This window comes from Sapajus apella, unplaced genomic scaffold (assembly GCF_009761245.1).
Source record: "Sapajus apella isolate SASKATOON/1434 unplaced genomic scaffold, GSC_monkey_1.0 scaffold2, whole genome shotgun sequence".
Taxonomy (NCBI): domain Eukaryota; kingdom Metazoa; phylum Chordata; class Mammalia; order Primates; family Cebidae; genus Sapajus; species Sapajus apella.
Genome location: NW_022436942.1, coordinates 49532191 through 49557113, shown reverse-complemented (window position 1 = coordinate 49557113; position 24923 = coordinate 49532191). Strand labels below are relative to the sequence as shown.

The following is a 24923-nucleotide window of genomic DNA, read 5'->3' as shown; positions in this document are numbered from 1 at the left end:
CAGAAGAATATACTGCTCTACCTATCTATTGCTGCATGGTAATATGAATAGTAGTTCTACTACAAGGGGCGGGGTGGGAGGCAGGGAGGGAGTGTTTGAGACAAATGTATTCCTGGAACAAACTACATTTAAATACTTCTCTGGCATTGCCTCAAATCAAGCACACATTCATTTCAAAATAAATTCAGTCAAGATGGGTATAACAAGTACAGAATTTAACTTTTAGATGCCAACCATTTTAGAAAATCCGGTTACATACAAATACTTGTATAAATAGAGGTACATAGCATAGTTTCTCTAAGAGAAAAATCCTATATTAAGAAGGATTCCCAAGAGGAGTGACTGACAATTGCCCTCCTTGAATGATGGGCAGTTATTGGATACTACAAAATAGAGCTAAAATATTCTCTGTGACCATGAACTCTAGGGCCTAATGCCTTGAAACTGTGAGCTGCTAGTGACTTTTGACAAGTTGGTAGGGTCATTTCTCTGCTGCAGATGTTACAGTGCCCTAGTGGGTCTACCTTATTATGATAAACTGATTTCTAGCACACAGACCATGCATGTATTTCTAACTCTGGTTTCCAACTACTAGAGTATCTAGATTATCTAAATTATTGTAAAATTATTGTAAAATTTAACATACAAACAATAGTCTTAAATAAAAAGCTCGTAGAGTTTGTATGTTGAAAGGTCATCTGCTCAAATCATTTATCCCTCCTATCTTTTTATACAGAAAATATCTGAATGTTTTCTATATGACGATCACATGCAGAACTGTTTGTTTTTTTTTGTTGTTGTTGTTTTTTTTTTTTGCTATATAAAATACGTGGTCCTATTTCCAGCAATAAGAAGGATGGCTTGAGCCCAGAAGATGGAGGTTGAGGTGAGCAGAGATGAAGAGCAAAATGCTTACCTAGTAAAAAAAAAAAAAAAAAGGAAGGCTTTTGCTTTTGACCATAATTTCACCAATTGGTCCTAGTTTTGCACTATAGGAAAATAAACAAAGATATTATATTTCAAACACAAAAAGGACTTGGCCGTATTTGGATTTGGACTATCTTTTGGAGATGCTCCCCTACTTCTTTATACCATTGTTTGTGTTACATAAATTTTGACTTATCATCTTCCTAGGCTGCTTGCTTCATTCTAAATATTTTTCTTTTTCTTTTTTGGGTGTTGTTTTTAGAATGGTCATTCTAAACTTAAGACACCAATCACATACTTTCATTCACTCTTCATTCACTCTTCTCATGAGCTGGACACTATATTTCTAGTCTGCTATTAAGACTGTGCTGCCTAAATTCAATACTGTGATTTCAATAAATAAATGCAATGTAATATTTAGTGAAGCATAGTAGACAGTACCAAGAGTTGTAATAAAATTTTAATGGTTACTGCATGTTCATTTACTTTTTGATTTCTTTCAAATTCTATTGGTGATATTTTATTATTCTGGGAAGGTTATTTTGAGTAAATTTTTAACACCTAAGACTAGAAATCCATATTTCTCTTTAAAAATTTAGATTTGACATTAACTGGCATTTTTAGCTGTTATTTTAGCTATTAATATTACCATCTTCTGATGGATTCATATGGCATCTGAAATTTTTATAATGATTGATAGTTCTGTTATCATGCATTATTTGCGTATCCTCTCCTATGAATATATTTAGATTATTAGCATGTCACTTTTAGTCCTAGTAATTTAAGACTCTTAATTGGTGTTCATTTACCATTTCTCACAAAAATTTCTATTAGACTAGACATTTTATATGACATTGATCATTAAATAGTACTACAAAAAACAGACTTGTAATGCTGCCATATATAATTACAGTTTTTATTTTTTATTAATTTTTATGGATTGCAGAATTTCCTTGAGCTGGGAGATTATGATATAGGATGGCAAGCTGAGATCAAGACTAAGTGGCTCTACATGTTCCCCTGGTAACACCCCGTGGATTTTTCCAAAATCAATGTTCATCTTTTTTGAAAAAAGAATAATACGTATTTAATGTTTTCCCTTAATCTTAAAAAAGGTTTGTGAATTCTACATTATTTCCTTCACAAATATTTAATACAAAATAAATTTAATAAAATAGCTTACTTTTCTCTCCTTCACTGCCTGTTTTGCCTTAAGTGGAACTGATGCTCTACAACTATTTACGTATAGGCGCCACCTAGTGACAAAGACAAAACATTTACACGTAAGTTAATGATACTTTAGCTGTTGTATTACATTCACAGATGCATCTTTTGGAACACATAATACATTAATACATATGCAGAAAGAGTGTTTTAATGGTGCTGTGACAAAGAACTGTATTAAGATATTTAAACTATTTATTTGAATATGCTGCTATATGGTTTGGTGTTTAAAAGCATCTTTTTGAACTACAAGACTAACTACCAAAGTGTGTGAAGGAAAGGGGGAAAACATTGGCCCACAAGAGTCCTTGTATTTCTGTGGATTATTATTTTAATACAGTTATAATAATTTTATGCCATGAATCATATTTTATCTGAAGGCATTTCTACAGTACTTCTATTTGAATTCCTTTTGACAATGTCACCACTAATTAACAATCTGCACTTACAGTGTATCTGTTTTGCTTTTAATACTGACAATAAACAAGACAATTATTAAATTTAAAATTGCTAAACTAAATAATGCTTAACACTTTAATCCCGAGGAATAAAAATGAGCGTACGTATCCATTGGCCTAGTAGTAAGAGCAGGACTTGAGATAGTCACCTCCTGGGACTCAAACGCGGTATAATCTGTTAATGATCATAGCCACTAATTAGAGTATATCTTGTTAGGGAAAGAAATAAACTTGCTTGTTTGCTGGTCTGGCACCAAGAGGATAATTAATATTTTTATTGCGGCCTGATTCCCAACACTTTCCAGCTGCATACCTGCATCTAATGGGAGCACAAATCAATGCTAAGAATGGGTTCTGCCTTAGCCTGAAAAGTAGTTTCTGCATTTACAACTGCCTTAGTGATGCATTCATCAGTTACTCCAAAGTACTTCTAGAAAGAGGTGCTTTGTACTTCCTTAACACTTCACTTTATTGATACTTCCAGTATCCTTTAAAAAGTATCTTTAATTACCTGTGGTTCTCTTCTGTCTAGAAAAGGATACAGGCCAAGGAATTGATCATCTTTCTATTTCCAGCGCACAGTCTTGCATGTAAGAAGCCCATAATACATAATTTCAATATTTAAAAAAGAATAAAATAAAAATGTATCTACAAAATGATCTATGATTCTTAGGTAGTTCTAACGGAGAAGCGTAGTTACTTATCTGTGTATGTACTAAAACCTATTTCATTGGGAAAGCAGAAGAAAGAGTAAGTAGAGACTCAACCACATTTCTTTTACTCTGAACTGTGTGGTATAATAGCCCGGTCCTCATACACAGATTTGCATAGGAACTGAACACAATTTTTTGGCTCTTGGTTCCAACTTGCTGGGCCACAGAATCACCATGAGTGTGAACAACCTGGAAAATACTCGTAGCAATGTTCCTGTTTCTAAAAGGCACATGAAAATACATTTTTAGATTATTATAATTTTACAACTTAAATCACCTGGTGAAGTTTACCATAGCCAACACTTATTTTATTCTGTTTCACTTTTGCTGAGTGCTTACCGTGTGTAGGACCTGTGCTTAGAACATATACTTAGTTTAGCAGTGAGAAAGCCAATACTAAGAGCTCTTGACCAACTTACCCAAGGTCCCACAGCTAATAGGTCACAGAGTTTGGAAGCCACACAGTCTGTTTTTTTATATCATGAAGTCCACCCTGAAATGGTGGGAAGTGTGATAAAGTCTTAGATTCAGTTCAGATTATTCAAGGACATAACTTTGCATCAATATCCAAAGCCAAACTTTTGCAGTCATTCTGCATATCGTAATGCTGTCCTGGCAAAAGTGCTGAGTCTCAGTGATTGATGTCCAAAAGTTCTGTGATAAATTATTTATGTGATTAGATGTTTTAAAGAAAGTAAAGAAGCAGAGTGCAAAATTGTGCTAAAATATTCACATTATTAAAGCAGTTCCCTGGCCCCTTTTCCCTTTCTTCTAAGGTGAAAGTATAAAGCTACTCTGATTGCAGAATTCTTCATTCTCTAAGTTAGGAATCAGCCTTTACTAATGGAAGTGGGTGCAAATGGAAAACTGCTAGCTACTGGCAGGAGAAGAGCCCTTGAGCTGTTGTATGGGAGTCACAATTAGAAAAATAAAATAAAATACAGTATATAAACAAAGTAATAGCCACTATCCGGAAGTCAGTTGAAAGAAAATGGCTATAATGAAAAATGGAAGTTAAAAGTTGAAAAGATTTGCCATGAATACATCAGGCATTTCAGAGTAGGCAAAAATCTAAATAGACAATATGGATTACATTTAGTAAGAAAGAAGAACTTGTCTAAGAATACTATTATAGGTAAGATATTATAACTCCTATTTCACTGAAAGTACCATCAGATTCAGCCAGAAGTATAAGAAAAGACAGGGAGTTTAAATGTCGGTACACTTAAAACATATCCAGCTGGCAAACCGAAGATAATCAGTGGCTCTTGAATTTAGCATAGCTAAGCAATGTTACAAGTGGATTGTCAAGTAATTTAAATGATTTTAATAAGCAGGGATAAAATATCAAGTTAACTTATCCAGGTACATATTTTCATCTTAGTTAATCAAAGAATCTTTTCTATTCCATGATCAAATATACTACTGATTTTTAAAATTATATATACATACACATACACACACAGAATGTATGTATGTATCTATTTATCTATATGTAGTGTGTGTGTATATATACACACACAAAATAAATAATTACATACTTATAATTTCATATGACAAAACAGTTACCTTTGGTGTACCACTTGCTTATCTACGGAGATGATTAGGGTAGGTATAATATCAAAAGGGATAGAATAATTTATATTTATCTTTACCTTACAAAGGTTAACTATGCCTTCTACAGCAGACTTATCCCTTTTTTTTTGGAGAGGATAATAGATTCCATAAACATAAGCTTCAGAGGGCAGGCCTAATTTGAGGGGCTATTTATTCATCCATTCAGCCATTGTGTCTCATGTCCCTTCTAAATGTCAAGCATTCTTCTAAATGCTAAAGATACATCTAGGAGTTGTATTCAAATTGTTTAACCACTGGTTCTATGAGCACCAAATAAGCAGAACAGACACTGCCCAAATGGCACCTCAGAAATAATTGCATATAAAAATATTCACTGTCACCAAGGGATTTTCCACTTTATTCAGAAGATTGAGTTAAAAGGCAATCACTAGACAATTTGACAACTATTGTTCTAGTAATTGTAAACACAGCATAGATAAAACTTTTTCAAAGAATCCCCTCCGTTTTTTCTTCCATATTAGACTCTTGCCGGTTTTATAACCTTAATGCATTAAAATTTATGATCCAAACTATCAAATTAACCAAAAATTATCTTCAGAGCACAAAATTTAAAATCATATTTAGGACTTTTTAGAAAGTTGACTTTTGAAAATAGTAGCTTGTTTTTGTAAAACAAAACATAAATTTTTTATGGCTGCTAAATCATTTCAACTTAAAGATATGTTGCTCTCTTTAAAGTTCCCATATCTGCAACATAGCATGTAAAGAAAACACGGATCATATTTTATGTTAAATGTGCTTTTAGAAAACACGGTGATTTTCTAAGACATTTATTAAAAATATCAGAAATTGGGCCATGCAGTGGCTCACTCCTGCAATCCCAGCAATTTGGGAGGCCAAGGCGGGCAGATCACGAGGTCAAGAGATCAAGACCAACTTGGCCAACATGATGAAACCCCATCTCTACTAAAATATTGGGCATGGTGGAGCACACCTGTAGTCCCAGCTACTCGGGAGGCTGAGGCAGGAGAATTGTTTGAACCAGGGAGGCGGAGGTTGCAGTGAGACAAGATCACGCCATTCACTTCATCCTGGCTCCTGGTGACAGAGTGAGACTCTGTCTCAAAAAAAAAATAAATAATATATATATATAATATATATAATATATATATAATATATATTATATATGTGTGTATTATATTTTATATATGTGTGTGTATACATATGTACATATATGTATTTATATGTATATATCAGAAAGTGAAGTAAAGAAAAATAATCCATTTTTACTTGAATTAACCAAGTAAATTATTTCCCACTTTAATTGCCTCTCATTTGGAGATATAGTTATAAATTCTCAGAAACAAACAAATAAGTTGAAGAAGAAATGTCTTTGTTAATTTTTGAGACTGAATTCACATAGAAATTCGTTTACATGTTAGAATCTTAAACACTTCCAGGGTACTGATTAAAACTATTATTTTTAATTGCAAAAGTTGCCAAAAATGTAAGTTCTATACTCATAATTAAATGGATATCTATTTTCTAAAAATATATATATATATATTATAAACTCTCTCTAGATATGGAGGGAGACATTAAAATCAAGCCCTTATGAATGAAGAAAAGCTACATGCAGTTCTATGTTCATTAGAAATAATAAAATTTTACACAAGCACACTTTCTAGGCCTATAAGGTAGTCTATTTTCCCTAGGTGGCCTACCACATTTGCTGAAATATAACACCATTTTGCACATTTCTTTTTCTTAAATACATATGCCATTAAATATTATGCAGCATGTGTGGTGCATTGCAGATGTTGTATTGACTTGTTAATTTCCCCTAGGTGGCGATCTTTTCAAAGAAGCTGTACAGGCACTTCCATCTAAGAAAATTGAGCTAATACGTGTGTATATGTATATAAAGATATATATACACCCGCTCTGGCTATTAATAATCTCTAGCTATTAATAATACTATCTTCATCTACACAGAAGAGAAAATACAATTTTTGGGGGGTGACACAATATGAATTTAAAACCTGTTCTCAAAAGTCTTACAAAACTGGATATGTGGATATTAGCTACTTTAAGAACTTAAATATATATTAGAGAAAATATATTTCAGAAACATTAGTTCTGGGATTGTGGTTAGTTATGGATGCAGCATGAAAAATCATGCTCAAATTTTAGTCTGGGCTCATTGCTTACAGCTTTTTTCCTAAAGCTCCGACGACATCTGTTATTTAATAAATAACAATAGGTTTCATCTATCTCTTTAGAGTTATAATTGTTGTCACTGTTTTTCAGGCTGCCCATAGCTGCTCTTTTGTGACAGCTCCTTTAGGTGGGGTATCCCACTGGTGAATGAAACAGGTGACCAGGCATGGCGAAGCCACTTATACCTTAGCCCATTCCATAATATACTGAAAGACAGGAGAAGACATTAAAACAGAAAAACAGCCTTCCTAAATGTAGATAAATGATATGGAGCAGAAAATATTCTAAAATTCAGAAAAATAAAAGCTTTTTTCCTATTCAGTCTTCTTATTTCTATATTTATATAGAACATATAAACCTTCTGAGACACCCGTACACACTTGACATTTGTACATATAAAATTAGTCTTCCTCTGCTTTGGAATGTCACCTCTTGCTTTTGCTTTGTTTGTTATTTTAAAATTTCTCTTGCTCCACCCTAAGGCTTTAACCATATCAAGAGATGTGAGGCTGGCAGTGATGACACATGACTACAGCTTCCCTCTCCTAAATGCAATCACAGAGTAATCAAAGCATCCCATAAGACTTCAAAAAAAAAAAATATTACAGTAGTTATTTGCAAAGAAACTTTATATGAATTATGTACTTTGACATTTGCAATAGCCTGAGCAGTCAAAAAGCAGAAATCATCACCCTTCCCATTTTACAGATAAACCTCAAAGAAATTAAGGGCTTTCATTAGAGTTAAAATGTTGGCCACTAGAAACTTAAGACTCAAAGCTTTTTCTTATCCCTTTGTATGCTCACTAATGTTTTGGCTGTAACCAGCTCTTCATAATGGGACTCATACTGCGTCTCCACTGCCTTCCCTTGGCTTCTTCCTGCTCACAAATACCATAAGGTTGCTCCTGTATTCACTATGAGGAGTAGTTTCAAATTTAAGATGAAGTTTCTAAATAGCCTCTGGATAAGGATTTATTGAAACCACTTAGACAAACCTCTTAACTTTATGTTTGGTACCCTGAGCAGAGGCCATGGGCAATAAAATTAAGCACTGGAGTTCGATGTCCTTACTAAAACTTTGGCCAGAATGCCATTTGGATCTTTGACAGACTAACTTTGTCTTTCAAACTTACCCTTAGCGACTTATCAAAATGTTAAGTCCATCACCTCTGTTATCTCAGTGTATCAATCCATTTTCCCATAAAGTCTCATTGATGCTTCTTTTTCCCAACTCTTCACCATTGCCTTCCTTCTATACTCTTTCCACTGTAACCTTTGGAAACCTCCAATCAGAACCAGCTACAAATGTGTGGGGCCCAGCGCAAAATGTCAATGCAGGGCTCTTTGTACAAAAAGCAGGCAAAAAAAAAAAAAATCTTTTTCTTTCTGTGTTTTCTGTCTAAACCAGTTATGGGGCTTTTTTTGTTGTTTTGTTGTTTAATCTCATGCTCTTTGGGGTGTGGATTACATAATATGCCAGGCAAGTGCAAACTCTCACAGATACCTGGGTCCTGCCCACAACTCCATCTGTGGGGCTCATATGCCTGACCTTGTCCCTTCTCAAGCCCATGCCTAGGCCCCCACTAGGAGTAGCAGTTGTCATTGGGCAGGGGAGGAGAGAAGATAGCTGTGATTCTGTCCTACGAAGGTGAGGAGGTGGGAAATCAGTGGAAAGGCAGTTTCACAGGTGAGCCAAGATTCCAAGCTCTGGCACATCTACTAAGATTCCATCGGATTCCACTTACAGAACACAAATTCCAAGATAGCCTTGTTAAAAATTTCAAGATGATATCCACAGAGCATTAAGCCCCAGTAAAAGGGTCCCTTTTTGAGAGTGAGGATCTATTTGAGGGCACTGAGAGAAGTCAGGAGATTGGGCCTGCCCCCCTCCACAATAAATGGCTTTCCCAACATTCTTGACCTTTTTACAGGTCAGATCTCTGTCTTACTGAAATCTGGTGCTCCTCAGAGGTACTCGGTTCCTTGGAACCTGCGTGAGCATGCATTGCTTATTCTCTCATGCTCATGGGAACTGGAGGAAAGAGGAGCAGAAAGAAATTTCAGCTTCACAATGCTGACTCACTCATAAAGCATTACTGTTTTGACCTAATGTCAGTGAGGTGCATATCCTGACTATGGTTCCTTTACACTCTGCTATTTTCCATCAGTCAGCTCCTGTATTCTATCCCTCTTCCACTGATTATTTCATTGCCTCTAGAGTACAGCTTTTTTTCTCACCCTCAAACCTTGCCATCCCCCAGCTATATTTACAATCCATGCAACAATCTCTGTCACAGGCCTTTGACGTCAGCCCCGTTGCTCTTCAACTCCGTTTTAATAACTTAATTTTGAGGTTATATTTTGCACTTTGACATAGCCAGGAGGCACCAGAACAAGGAAATCTTACATTTTAACTTCCTGCTTTTTGGCAATTTTCCTCTGTTTTGTTCTATAACCCTTTACTCTCATAAAGACTGATACAACTTTTTTAGGGGAGAGAAAAGATTATTTGGATGCAATAGAAATAGAATTTTGTTTTCTCTCAAGGGTTTTAAGTTATGACATATCAAATTGTCCAATGTCTTATGTTTTGTGTCTTTGTAATTGATTTCATGCACTTTTGATAATATTATCACATTTCCAACAATTTTATATGGATACTACTGACACACACACATGCACACACACTTCCATTCTGGAAATTCAAGGTGAAGGAACACATGCTTTTTTTCCACTCTTCATCCTGCTAACTCTCCAGATAAGTTCACTACAAATCTTCTTTGACATTGTTGAGAGTCTCAGACCCTCCAGAACTCATTTTTATTTCATTCTGCCAAATTTTTCTGACTTCACTGTAATCAGTAATGTATACATTTTATAATCTTACTTGAATTACTTTCTTAAAAATATTTTATCTTTTATCTTTTGAAATATCTTCTTATCTCTTGTATTTCCATTGAACCAGCCCAGGAAACATAAACTCAAAATCAATAATAATGACAAAAATTTCTACTAAATATTGCATGTTTGATATGTTTCATCCTGGTTTTATCTGATTGAATCTTCACAGTGATCTTATGAGGTGAATACAATTATCCCCAATTTACATCTAAGAAAATTGTGCATTAACAAAGTTCAGTGGCTTGTTTGTGTTATTTTTGAAGTTAGAATTTGTGGCTCTGAAACTTTAGTTTATAAAAATACTATCTAAGAAATTAAAAGTGACACAGATGCAATCATGGCAGACAGGTGGAAGACTAGATTACAGCTCAGGGCAGAACAGCTTGTGGAAGCTCATATTATGAATTTTAGCTTCAGATAACCTATGAGAACAAACCAGCAATCACAAGAGGACCCACAGACCCTCTGAAGGAAGTGGACTACTCCTGCATAACCCAGGAGACACTCCAAATACTGTGAGTACCCCATCTGTGGAAGTGAGAAAGGGAGACCCTCCTTTCCCGAACACACACTGCCACTGGAGAAGCTGAAGGTCTGTTTGCAAGATACGTTTCTGACTTTACCTGCAGCTGAGTCAATTTAGAGACCTGAGTGAAATACACGGGTAGAGGCAGCAGCAGAAAGGCTCTGGGAGCTCATTGCATCCCCTAGCAGGCTATTCCTGCCTGGCACAACAGGGATCCATCAGGAGGATGACCACAGGAAGAGGAGGTAAAACTCCACAGGGAGAAGAAATTCTTTAGGTAAACTTTGTAACAATTTGAACAGGGTGAGAAACCTCCTGGCCAGAACTTGAGGGAGGGCAGAAACCTGGTGTGCAGGCTCCACAGGCATGGGAAGAACCAAGCCCTTTTCTTTCATAGCTGGGAGATGGGAAACCTGGGGCAAGTTTTCAAGCCCATCCTGCCCTCTGCTTGGAAATAGACTTGGGGTTGTTGTGCAGGGGCAAAGTGGGAGTGAGACTAGCTCTTTGATTTGTTTGGGAGCTGGGTGAGGCCTACAACTGCAGGCTTTTTCCCACTTCCCTGACAACCTGCATGACTCAGCAGAGGAAGCCATAATCCTCCTAGGTACACAACTTCAGTCACCTGGGAATGTCACTGCCATCCCCCACAGCAGCTGCGGCAAGACCCGCCCAAGGAGAGTCTGAGCTCAGACACACCTCAACCTGCCCCCATCTGATGGTCCTTCCCTATCCACCTTAGTAGCAGAAGACAAAGGGCATATAACCTCAGGAGTTCTACAGCCCCACCCTCTGCAGATCTGACTCCACATTACTGCAGCTGATGCTTTTTGAAAAGCACCACCTCCTGGAAGGAATCCAATCAGCACAAAAATAGAGAAACCACCAAAGCTAAGAATACTTAAGGAATCCATTGCACACCACTGGAACAGGCACTGATATCCACAGTTGAGAGACCCATAAATGGTTCATATCACAGAACTCTGTGCAGACAACCCCCAGTACCAGCCCAGAGCCGGGACTCTCTGGGTGGCTCAACCTAGAAGAGACATAACAATCACTGCAGTTTGGCTCACAGGAAGCCACATCGACAGGGAAAGGGGGAGAATACTACATCAAGGGAACACCCTGTGGAACAAAAGAATCTGAACAACAGCCTTCAGCTCTAGACCTTCCCTTCAACAGAGGCTACCCAAATGAAAAGGAACCAGAAAACCAACCCTGGTAATATAACAAAACGAGGTTCTTTAACAGCCCCTAAAATCACAATAGTTCACTGCAATGGATCCAAACCAAGAAGAAATCCCTGATTTACCTGAAAAAGAATTCAAGAGGTTAGTTATTAAGCTAATCAGTGAGGGACTAAAGAAAGGTAAAGCCTAATGCAAGGAAATTAAAAAAAAAAATACAAGAAGTGAAGGGAGAGATATTCAAGAAAATAGATAGCTTAAAGAAAAAACAAAAATTTTGGAAATTTTGGACACACTTTTAGAAATGTGAAATGGAAAAGTCTCAGCAATAGAATTGAACACGTTGAAGGAAGAAAGTCAGAGCTTGAAGACAAAGTCTTCAAATTAAACCAATCCAACAAAGATGAAGAAAAAAGAGTAAGAAAATATGAATAAAGTCCATAAGAGGTCTAGGATTATGTTAAACGACCAAACTTAAGAATAATCAGTGATCCTGAAGAAGATGAGAATTCTAAAAGCTTGGAAAACATATTCAGGGGAATAATCTAGGAAAACTTCTCTGGCCTTTCTGGAGACCTGGACAGCCAAATACAAGAAGCACAAAGAACACTTGGAAAATTCATTGCAAAAAGATCTTTGCCTAGGCACATTGTCATCAGATTATCCAAAGTTAAAACAGAGGAAAGAATCTTAAGAGCTGTCAGGCAGAAGCACCAGATAACCTATGAAGAAAAACCTATCAGACTAACAGCAGACTTCTCAGGACAAACTCCACAAACTAGAAGGGATTTGGGGCCCTATCTTCAGTCTCCAAACAATTAGCCAAGAATTTTGTATCCAGCAAAACGAAACATCACATTGGAAGAAAAGATACAATTGTTTTCAGACAAACACATGTTGAGAGAAATCGCCATTGCCAAGCCACCACTATAAGAACTGCTAAAAGGAGGTCTAAATAATAAAACACATCCTGGAAACACGTCAAAGCAGAACCTCTTTAAAGCTAAATCACACAGGACCTATAAAACAAAAATACATGTTAAAAAGCAAAAACAAAAAACAATAATACCAAAGTACACAGGCAACAAAAAGCACAATGAATACAACGGCACCTTACATTGAAATACACTGAATGTAAATGGCCTACATGTTTCACTTAAAAGATACAGAACCACAGAATGGATAAGGATTCACCAACCATCTGTTGCCTTCAGGAGACTCACCTAACACATAAGGACTCATATAAAGTAAAGGGGTGGGAAAGGCATTTCATGCAAATGGACACCAAAAGTGAGCAGGGGTAGCTATTGCTATATCAGACAAAACAAATTTTAAAGTAATAGCAGCTAAAAGAAACAGAGGAACATTATATAATTTTAAAAGGCCTTGTCCAACAGAAAAATGTCACAATCCTAAACATATACACACCTAACACTGATGTTCCCAAATTTATAAAACAATTACTAAGAAATGAGATAGATAGCAACACAATAATAGTTGGGGACTTCAATACTCCACTGACAGCACTAGACAGATCATCAAGACAGAAAGTCAACAAAGAAACAATAGATAACCTACGCCGTGGAACAAATGAATTTAACAGATACACATACAAAACATTTCATCCAACAACTGCAGAATACACATTCTATTAAACAGTGCATGGCACTTTCTCCAACATAGACCATATGATAGGCCATAAAACAATCCTCAGTAAATTTAAGAACACTGAAATCATATCAAGCACTTTCTCAGACCACAGTGGAATAAAACTGGAAATCAACTTCAAAAGTAACCTTCAAAACCATGCAAGTACATGGAACTTAAATAACCTGCTCCTGAATGAACATTGGGCCAAAAAGTCAAGATGGAAATTTAAAAATTATTCGAACTGAATGACAATAATGACACAATCTATCAAAACCTCTGAGATACAGCAAAGGCAGTGCTAAAAGGAAAGTTTCATATCCTGAAGAACCTAGATCAAAAAGACTTAAAGGGCACAAACTGACATTCTAATGTCACACCTCAAGGAATTAGAGAAACAAGAACAAACCTAACTCAAACCCAGCAGAAGAAAGGAAACCACCGAGATTACAGCAGAACTCAATGAAATTGAAACAACAATAAAAAAATACAAAAGATAAACGAAACAAATAGCCAGTTCTTTGCAAAGATAAATAAAATTGATAGGCTACTGTAAGATTAACCAAGAAAAGAAGAAAGTAAATCCAAATAACATCATTAAGAAATGAAACATGAGATATTATAACTGACATCACTGAAATAGAAAAGATCATTCAAAGTTACTATAAACACCGTTCTGCACATAAACTAGAAAATGTAGAAGAAATGGATAGATTCCTGGAAAAATATAACTCTCCTAGCTTAAATGAGGAAGAATTAGATACCCTGAACAGATCAATAACAAGCAGCAAGATTGAAATGGTAATTTTAAAATTACCAACAAGAAAAGTCTAGAACCAGATGGATTCACAGCAGAATTCTGCTAGACATTCAAAGAAGAATTGGTACCAATTATTTTGACACTATTCCACAAGACAGAGAAAGGCGAAGCCCACCCTAATTCATTTCATGAAGCCAGCATCACCCTAATACCAAAACCAGGAAAGGACAACCAAAAAACAAAACTACAGAACAATATCCTTGATGAACATTGATGCTAAAATCCTTAACAAAATACTGGCTAACCGAATCCAACAATATGTCAAAAATATAATCCACCATAATCACGTGGGTTTCATACCAGGGATGCAGTGGTTTAACATATGCAAGTTCATAAATGTAATACACCACATAAAGAGAATTAAAAATAAAAATCACATGATCATCTCAATAGATGCAGAAAAGGCATTCCTGAAGGCCAGCATCCCTTTATGATTAAAACTGTCAGCAAAATAGACATACAAGGGACATACCTTAATGTAATAAAAGCCATCTATGACAAATCCAGAGTCAACATAATACTGAATGGAGAAAAAACAAAAGCATTCCTCTGAGAAATGGAACAAGACATGGTTGGCCACTTTCACTACTCCTCTTCAACATACTACTGGAAGTTCTAGCCAGAGCAATCAGACAAGAGAAAGAAATAAAGGGCATCAAAATCAGCAAAGAGGAAGTCAAACTATCACTGTGTGTTGATGATATAATTGTATACCTTGAAAGCTCTAAGGACTTCTCCAAAAAGCTCCTAGAAATGATAAAAGAATTCGTCAAAGTTTCTTGATAAGAGATTAATGTACACAAATCAATAGCTCTTCTATGTACCAACAGTGATGAAATGGAGAATCAAATCAATTCTACTTTTCCAATAGCTGCAAATAAATAAATAAATAAATAAATAAAATATTTAGGAATATGCCTAACCAAGGAGTCAAAAGACCTCTATAAAGAAAACTGCAAAACACTGCTGAAAGAAATCCTAGATAACATAAACAAATGGAAACACATCCCATGCTCACGGACAGATAGAATCAATATTGTGAAAATGACCATACTGCCAAAAGCAATCTACAAATTCAACATAATCTCCATCAAAATACCACCATTATTCTTCATAAAACTAGAAAAAGAAAGAATTTTAAAATTCATATAGAACCAAAAAAGAACCCACATAGCCAAAACAAGACTAAGCAAAAAGAATAAATCTGGAGGTATCACTCTACGTGATTTAAAAATATACTATAAGGCAATTGTAACCAAAACAGCATGGTAATCATATAAAAATAGGCATATAGACCAATGAAACAGAATAGAGAACCCAGAAATAAACCTTCATACTTACAGCCAACTGATCTTTGCTAAAGCAAATAAAAACATAAAGAGGGAAAAGGACACCCTTTTCAACAAATGGTGATGGGATTGTTGGTTAGCCACATGTAGAAGAATGAAACTGGATCCTCATCTCTCACCTTATATAGAAATCAACTCAAGATGGACTAAGGTGTTAAACCTAAATTCTGACACTAAAAATTCTAGAAGATAACATTGGAAAAATCCTTCTAGACATTGACTTAGGTAACTAATTCATGACCAAGAACCCAAAAGCAAATGCAATAAAATCAAAGATAAATAGCTGGGACCTAATTAAATTAAAGAGCTTTTGCACAGCCAAAGAAACAGTCAGCAGAGTAAACAGACAACCCAGAGAGTGGGAGAAGATATTCACACTATTCACACTGTGTACATTTGACAAAGGACTCATATCCAGAAGCTACAGTGAACTCAAACAAATCAGTAAGAAAAAAGCAAACAATCCCATCAAAAGTGGTCTAAGGACATGAACAGACAGTTCTCAAAAGAAAATATACTAATGGCCAACAAACATGGAAAAATGCTCAACATCACTAATGATCAGGGAAATGCAAATCAAAATCATAATGAGATAGTACCTTACCCCTGCAAGAATGACCATAATCAAAAAATCAGAAAACAAGAGATGTTGATATGGATGTGGTAAACAGGGAACACTTCTACACTGCTCGTGGGAATGTAAACTAGTACAGCCACTGTGGAAAACAGTGTGGAGACTCCTTAAAGAACTAAAAGTAGAACTACCATTTGATCCAGCAATCCCACCACTGGGTATCTACTCAGAAGAAAATAAATCATTATTCAAAAAAGATACTGGCAGGCACACACATGTTTATAGGGGCACAATTCAGGGTTAAAAGACTACAAATAGGGTGCACTGTATACTGCTCAGGTAATGAGTGCAACAAAATATCACAAATGAACACTAAAGAAACTACTCACGTAACTAAATACCATACATACCCCAATAACTTATGGAAAAATATAAATAAATAAATAGATAAATAAATAAATAAAAATATCATATGAAAAATACCATCTTAAATTTTTTTTAGTACTTTAAGTTCTGGGATACATGTGCAGAACGTGCAGGTCTGTTACATAGGTATGTATGTACCGTGGTGGTTTGCTGCACCCTTCAATTCATCATCTACATTAGGTATTTTTTCTAATGTTATCCCTCCCCATGCCCCCCAACCTTGACAGGCCCCAGTGTGTGATATGCCCTCCTTGTGTTCATGTGTTCTCATTGTTCAACTCTCACTTATGAGTGAAAACATGTGGTGTTTGGTTTTCTGTTCCTGTGTTAGTTTGCTGAAAATGATGGTTTCCAGCTTCATTCATGTCCCTGAAAAGGATATGAACTCATTCTTTTTGATGGCTGCATAATATTCCATGGTGTATATCTACCACATTTTCTTCATCCATTCTATCATTGATGGGCATTTGCATTGGTTCCAAGTCTTTGACATTGTTAATAATGCTGCAATAAACATATGCGTGCATGTGTCTTTATAGTAGAATGATTTATAATTCTTTGGATATATTTGCAGTAATGGGATTGCTGGGTCAAATGGTATTTCTGGTTCTAGATCCCTGAGGAACGTCACACTGTCTTCCACAATATCAGAATTAATTTACACTCCCACCAACAGTGTAAAAGCTGTTTCTATTTCTCCATATAATCTCCAGCATCTGTTGTTTCTTGACTTTTTAATGATCTCTACTCCAACTGGCATGAGATGGTATCTCACTGTGGTTTTGATTTGTATTTCTCTAATGACTAGTGATGATGAGCTTTTTTTCATATGTTTGTTAGCTGCAAAAGTGCCTTCTTTTGAGGAGTGTCTGTTTATATCTTTCACCTGCTTTTGATGTTTTTTTTTTCTTTTTTCCTTGTAAATTTGTTTAAGTTCTTTGTAGATTCTGGATATTAGTCCTTTGTCAAATGGATACAATGCAAAATTTTTCTCCCATTCTGTAGGTTGCCTATTCATTCTGATGATAGTCTCTTTTGCTGTGCAGAAGCTGTTTAGCTTAATAAGATACTATTTGTCAATGTTGGCTTTTGTTGCCATTATTTTTGGTGTTTTAGTAATGAAGTCTTTGTCCATGCCTATGTTCTGAATGGTATTGCCTAGGTTTTCTTATGGGGCTTTTAAGGTTTTAGGTCTTACATTTAAGTCTTCAATCCATCTTGAGTTAATTTTTGTATAAGGTGTAAGGAAGGGGTCCAGTTTCAGCTTTCTGCATATGGCTAGCCAGTTTTCCCAACATCATTTATTAAATGTGGAATCCTTTCTCCATTGCTTGTTTTTGTCAGTTTTGTTAAAGATTAGATGGTTGTAGATGTATGGAGTTATTACTGAGGCATCTGCTCTGTTCCATTGGTCTATATCTCTGTTTGGTATCAGTACCATGCTGTTTAGATTACTGTAGTCTTGTAGTATAGTTTGAAGTTGGGTAGCATGATGTGTCCAGCTTTGTTTTTATTTATTTATTTATTTTTTGGTATAAATTTGTCTTGGCTATATGGGCTTTTTTTTGTTCCCATATGAAATTTAAAGTAGTTTTTTATAATTCTTTGAAGAAAATCAATGGTAGCACTGAATTGCTAAACTGGACAGTATGGCCATTTTTACAATATTGATTCTTCCTATCCATGAGCATGAAGTATTTTTCTATATGTTAGCGTCCTTTCTTATTTCCTTGAGCAGTGATTTGTAGTTCTTGAAGAAGCCCTTCACAGCCCTTGTAAGTTGTATTCCTTGGTGTTTTATTTTCTTTGTAGCAATCATGAATGGAAGTTCACTCATGATTTGGCTCTCTGTCTATTATTTGTGTATAGGAATGCTTGTGATTTTTGCATAACAATTTTGTATACTGAGACTTTGCAGAAGTTGCTTATCAGCTTAAGGAGATTTGGTTGAGATGATGGGGTTTTCTAAATATACAATCATGTCAGCTGCAAAGAGAGAAAATTTAACTTCATCTCTTCCTATTTGAATACCCTTTATTTCTTTCTCTTGCCTGATTGCCCTGGCCAGAACTTCCAATACTACGTTGAATAGGAGTGGTGAGAGAGGGTATCCTTGTCTTGTGCCAGTTTTCAAAAGGAATGCTTCCAGTTTTTCCCATTCAGTATGTTATTGGCTGTGGGTTTGTCATAAATAGCTCTTATTATTTTGGGATACATTCCATCAATATCCAATTTATTGAGAGTTTTTAGGATGAAGGGATGTTGAATTTTATCGAAGGCATTTTCAACATCTATTGAGATAGTCATGTGGTTTTTGTCATTGGTTCTGTTTATGTGATGGATTACATTTATTGATTTGCATATGTTTAACCAGCCTTGCATTCAAGGGATGAAGCTGATTTGATAGTGGTGGATAAGCTGTTTGATGTGCTGCTGGATTTGGTTTGCCAGTATTTTATTGAGGATTTTTGCATTGACGTTCGTCAGAGACATTGGCCTGAAATTTTCTTTCTTTGTTGTGTCTCTGTCAGGTTTTGTTATCAGGAAGATGCTGGCCTCATAAAATGAGTTAGGGACAAGTACCTATTTTTCTATTGTTTGGAATACTTTCAGAAGGAATGGTACCAGCTCCAATTTGTACCTCTGGTAAAATTTGGTTGTGAATCTGTCTGGTCCTGGGCTTTTTTTGGTTGCTAGGCTATTAATTACTGCCTCAATTTCAGAATTAGCTAAAAACTCTCAATGAACTAGGTATTGATGGAAAGTATCTCAAGGTAAATCAATAACTAGGATTCAACTTCTTACTGGTTTAGTCCTGGGAGATTGTATGTGTTCAGGTATTTATCAATTTCTTCTAGATTTTCTAGTTTATTTGCATCAAGGTGTTTACAGTATTCTCTGGTGGTAGTTTGTATTTCTGTGGGATCAGTGATTATCACTTTTTATTGTGTCTATTTGATTCTTCTCACTTCTCTTCTTTAATAGTCTGGCTAGGGGTCTATCTATTTTGTTAATGTTTTCAAAAAACTGGATCCTGGAATCACTGATTTTTTGAAGGGTTTTTTGTTTCTCTATCTCCTTCAGTTCTACTGTGATCTTAATTATTTTTTGTCTTCTGCTAGCTTTTGAGTTCGTTTGCTCTTGCTTCTCTAGTTCTTTTAATTGTGATGTTAGGATGTCAATTTTAGATCTTTTTTGCTTTCTCCTGTGGGCTTTTTAGTGCTATAAATTTCCCTCTAAACACTGCTTTAACTTTTTCCCAGAGATTCTGGTATGTTGTACCTTTGTTTTCACTGGTTTCAAAGAGCGTATTATTTCTGCCTTAATTTTGTTATTTACCCAGTAGTCATTCAGGAGCAGGCTGTTCAGTTTCCACGTAGTTGTGTCATTTTGAGTGAGTTTTTAAATCCTGAGTTCTAATTTGATTGTACTGTTGTCTAAGAGACTGCTTGTTATGATTTCCATTCTTTTGCATTAGCTGAGGAGTGTTTTACTTCCAATTATCTGGTCAGTTTTAGAATATGTGCAATGTGGTACTGAGAAGAATGCTTATTCTGTTGACTTGGGGTGGAGAGCCATCTAAAATTTTAAGTTAGATTTCTATGTTTTACCCTACAGATTCTGATTTTGGAGGGGTGAATACGATATAGGAATTTGTAGTTTAATAAACCTCCAGATAATTCTGATAGTGAGACTCATTTGGGGCTTTCATAACTCTCCTTTTATTAGGTCTTTATTTCGACTTCCCCAGTAGAAGAAAGACTATCAAGAGACAGTAGACAACTTGAAGAGCCCTTGTTCTTTCTTTTCAGCTCTGGCTCACTAATTTTGCCTTTTTGTGAGCAAATTAAGGTTAGAATTATTTATACCTTAAACTAAGTTAACTTTGAAAACTAAGTCATACAATGAATAACAGAAAATATTAGCTCTCATGATCAATCAATTATATAAAAATTATTTTATGTTATTGACTCAACTTGAAAGCATACCATTAGTTATTAGCAAGTCTAATAATACTGTTCCTTTTTTAAACTGATTTTTACCGTTGTGATCTTTGATAAAATTTTCTTTTGGTAAGCAATATTACCAACAGACTGCTGCAATACTTCTAATTCTAACCAGTAGCAATTATAACACACGGAGATATACACTGGCTCTCTGCATAATTATTCACGTAGTTAATAAAAGTTAGATAAACAAGATTATAAATCTTGTTATAATAAAATCAGACATAAGAATCTTTTTTAAAACACATTATTTTAAATGTGTCAATAACTAAAACAACTGAGATTTTGTTTTTGTTTTATAACCTGTGATATTTCTAGTTCATAAATAATGTATGCATTGTAGACAGTATTGCCTTTGAAAGTCTTAGATACTACATGCCTTGGAGAGACTTTCACTCTTCCATAATTTCTATACTTACATTTTAACTTGATTTAATGGCACTCATATTATTCAAAAGTCCCCAGTGTATCTGAAAAACCTCTAAAATGTTATATTCCATTTTTCTTCCCCTTATGTCAGTGGTTGCTTTATTAGATGTAGACAGCTGGGATAGCATATGTTTCTTTAAAAGAAACCTTTAAAATTTAAAATTTGGAGAGCACTCTTTTAAAATCCACCAGGGTGAATTTTATTTCTTCTGAGATATCTGAAAGGATTCAAATATCAACATGTAAGAAATCTCACTCTGCAGTTGAATATACACTGTATGGGGAGTTATGTCCAGAGATGTTTTCATTAACTTTTGATGCAATTTTACATAAATCATTTAAATTAATGCTATTTATTACTTATTGATAAATCAAGGTTGCTATTGATTACTCTGGTACCTTACAGTATTTTTTTAAGACAGCATGTAGTGATAAAAGAAAAAGCACAGTGAAAAATATGGGAGCCAGAAGATAGGAAAGAAAGTAGTGTTTATTGGACATCTGCTGTGTTTCAGGCATGATGCCAGTCACATCACATATATTTTCCATTTAATCCTCACAATATGCTCTGTAGAATGGACATATTATCCCTATTTTAAGGAAAAGATATTAAGGCTCTAAGAAATTAACTAGTTTGCTTAAGGCTAAACAGTAAATTGTAGAGCTGTGATTAGCAAATTCTGTTGATTCCATCTTCTAAATGTGTCCAGAATCTAACTACTTCTCACCATCTTGACAATTCCCACTTTGGCATAAGCTACCACCAATTCTTGCCTGAACTATTGCAATAATTCAACTCATACTTTATTTTACCATCTCCCTGGAGTCCGTTCTTAACACATAAGAGGGAGACTTGTAAAATTTATCAGAACATTTACACCCCTCCTCAAAACTCTCAAAGGACTTCCTTCATTCAGAATAACTAAGAAAGTCCAATGTGTCATAGAGTCCCTCATTATTTAGGTTTCTATCTCTCATTATTTCTTTGAATTTTATCATTCTATTCTTTACAGGCTGTGATCCAGCCACACTGGCCAGCTGACCCTCCTTGCAGTGCTTCAACCATTCCAGGCATGCTCCCTCTTGCAGTGTGTATGGACCTGTTCTCCCCACCAGCAATGATCTTCCCCAATATGTACTCCTGTATCTCTTCCTCATCTCTTTCAAATCTGTTCAAATGTTACCTTCTCAATGAAACTTTATTTAAATAGTATCATACTCAGTCCTCACCCTTTCAACTTCCTCTTCCCTGCTTTTTCTCTTTACAACGTATCACTATCTGCCATAGGAAAAATACAAAACAAAACACTTATTATTTGATAGTTTCTTCCATTTCCCTGCCAGTAAATAAGCATCATGAGGGTAGGTGCTCTTCTGTTATGGTGCATGTGGTATGCACTGGGGAGTGGGCCCACAGTTGAATCTTTTTCCTGTAATTGACTTGGCCAAATAGGATATACCTGACCAAGGTAAGCACCTTCCCTGGGAGAAGCCACCACTCCATTACTGGTAGATGAGAGTACGAAGGCCCAGACCCCTTGTCACATTTAAGAACAAATTTCAAGGTGCATGGAGCTCGAGCTCATGAGCTCATCTCAAAGGTGGAGGTCTTTGTTGCAGCTGTGCTATGATTCAACTCTCCCTCTTTCCCTCTGCCAACATCTGCTCTTTTCACTTCCCTCTACATGTTCTTCTTGAGAGAATTACTCAATAAACTTCCTGCAAGCAAACCATCTCAGACTTTGTTTCCTGGGAAACCCAATCTATATCCTTGCACCTGTAAAAAGCATGATGTGCAGTTAATGATACAATAAATACTATTTGAATGAATGGGTGAATAGAGAATAAATTAGACAGTGGCTCACGCCTGTAATCCTAGCACTTTGAGAGGATGTGGCGGGCAGATCACGAGGTCAAGAGATGGAGACCATCCTGGCCAACATGGTGAAACCCCGTCTCTACTAAAAAGTACAAAAGTCAACTGGGTGTGGCGGCATGCCTGTAGTCCCAGCTACTCGGGAGGCTGAGGCAGGAGAATTACTTGAACCCAGGAGGCGGTGATTGCAGTGAGCTGAGATTGCACCACTGCTGTACTCCAGCCTGGAGCCTGGTGACAGAGTGAAACTCTGTCTCCAAAAGTAAAAATAATAAATTAGAATGGAAAAGAATGGACTAGAATAGAAATAGTTATGTATTTTCATTCTGGAATAAAAATAATCTGTATTGCAATCTTCACTCTTCCTCTTAATTCCTGTGACTTAGAATAATTTACTTAAAATTATACATGGAAGAGATTATAATAGTACCATTCTCAGATTATTTTAGAATTAAAGGAGATAAAGCATACAAAGCCAGAATCATAGGGTCTGGAATTTACGTTCTTAATAGATACTGTAAAAATAATTATTTTTTCTATTTATGCTAGAGATATAGTCTACTTTCCCAATCAAAATTTATTTTTTTCCCACAGCTTTGTTCGAATCTTTTATAAGGTGAGGATAAGGAGAAAAAAGTAAATGAAGACGCTTTTTTTCATCACACTTAGGAAAATATATATCAGTGTGTGTATTAGTCCATTTTCACACTGCTGATAAAGACATATCCCTGACTGGGCAATTTACAATACAAAGAGGTTTAATGAACGTACAGTTCCACGTGGTTGAGAAGACCTCACAGTCATGGTGGAAGATGAAAGGCACATCTCACATGGCAACAGACAAGAGAAGAGAGCTTGTGCAGGGAAACTAGCATTTTTTTAAAACCATCAGATCACATGAGACTTACTCACTATTGTGAGAACAGCACCGAAAAGGCCTGCGCCCATGATTCAACCACCCCCCACCAGGTTCCTTCCATGACACATTGGAATTGTGGGAGTTACAACTCAAGATGAGATTTGAGTGGGGACACAAAAAAACCACATCAGAGTGCAAATGAGAAATGTGAAAATTGTCATGGTACACACAAGTTAAATAGATTAAATAAAACTATAGTAATATACTTTTAGATACAATATACCAATCAGCATTATCATTCTGAGAGGGTGGTTAAAAGGGCAACTAGCCCAGCTCTCTATTTCTAGGCTGAACTTAAGCCATTCAAAGCAGTTTGTCATCTAAATGACTCTAATTGATATGGATGCAGAAATATTCCATGATTTCCCACTGAAGTTTTTGTTCCAGTGTTTAATTACTTGGTACCATCAGGAGATTCTCCTTCAAATAACTTCTAATCTATTTCTAGAATTTTAATATATTTCATACAGTTTTGGCCACTATACTAATGTAGGACTACTGATCTTTGTCCTTTGAGTTTCAATTTAAGTACTTTAATTAATCAAAAAGTTTTTTATTGAGCTTGGTGCCAAGTATTGGGCTGGGCTTGATGGCAAGTTTTAATTCATGATCTTTCTTGCTGTTCTATGCCCTGGTTGGAGTCCTGGAGTCCCTTTCATCTTTTCTAATAGTCTTATTTTCATTTTTGTTGATCTTCTTTGAATGTGCTCCAATTTCTTTACAACTTTCATAAATACTTCAGGAAAGGCTTGATTATTGCCAAATATGGAATAAAGATTACTACTCACTCATGATAAGCTAGTCATACTGCTATTAATATATTCTAGCATAATGTTTCCTTTATAAATAATTGCTTTATGCAGCTGACTCATCTGATTTGTATTATATGATGAGTGTAAGTCATTTTTTTTCTCAGTACTTGAGTACACAAAAATCTTTCCTTTCTTAAATCAATCAAAATTATACTTTGTTCCTCACTGTAATCTTTCATTTAAATTTATTTAATTCAGTCCTAGGTTTTTTTTTTTTTCTTTTTTTTGCATATTTAAGTTGAATCCTCATCCTTTTTTAAATTAGCAGTTTTTGTCCTATGCATTTCCTCATTCAGCTCAGTTGAATTCAACTCAATATTTGTCACCT

The 24923-nt window shown here is 35.6% G+C and overlaps 1 long non-coding RNA gene across 1 annotated transcript; it reads right to left on the bottom strand.

Moving 5' to 3' along the window:
- Window positions 1-9357: 9357 nt before the first annotated feature.
- Window positions 9358-23907, bottom strand: LOC116564382. Its single transcript, XR_004274870.1, has 3 exons — window positions 23824-23907; window positions 11163-11171; window positions 9358-9368 (listed from the first exon to the last, which is right to left on the bottom strand). It is a non-coding gene; the product is annotated as an uncharacterized LOC116564382 (long non-coding RNA).
- Window positions 23908-24923: the final 1016 nt, after the last annotated feature.